We start from the raw sequence: 615 nt of genomic DNA, 5'->3' as shown, positions 1-615 counted from the left end.
GTTTAGCAAAAATAATGAGAAATTTAGTTTTGGGCTTGTTGAAGTTCAAATTCATAGGAAGCTTTCCAGTAAAATTGTGTAAGGTGCATCATTATATATGGATCTGTAGCTCAACCTGCGTTAGAAAGATGTATTAGATATCATATACATATGACTTGTATTGGCATGGACAAAAAATTATAGAGTATGTATTATCAGACATGTATCACACAGGGAACCCTAAAGGAAGTACTTATAGAAAGGGAAGCCGACAGAGGAAACAAAAAAGTGATCAAAAATATATTTATACGGAAAAATCTATTTTCTTCCTACAAACCAAAAGATGAAAGGAGAGAGTGCTCAGTAAGATCACAGGCCACGGGTAGCAGCTAGGACAAAGTCTGTGATCTTCAATGACCTTAGCTACAGAAATTACGTGGTATAATCTGACAAAAGTACCTTCTTAGTTATTTAAGGAAAGAATGAGAGATGAGAAAATAAAAGTTTGAAAGCACAGAATTTTTTAAAAGAAGCTTGGTTGTGTTCTCTAGGCTAGTGGCTGATCTATACTAATCTGCTAATATCTTCACTTGGGCTAGTCTGCAGACACATTCCCAAGAAATGCAGAACTAGAGC

The sequence above is a fragment of the Propithecus coquereli genome, unplaced genomic scaffold (assembly GCF_000956105.1).
Source record: "Propithecus coquereli isolate 6110/MARCELLA unplaced genomic scaffold, Pcoq_1.0 Scaffold624, whole genome shotgun sequence".
Lineage (NCBI taxonomy): Eukaryota > Metazoa > Chordata > Mammalia > Primates > Indriidae > Propithecus > Propithecus coquereli.
This window is presented reverse-complemented; position numbering follows the sequence as displayed.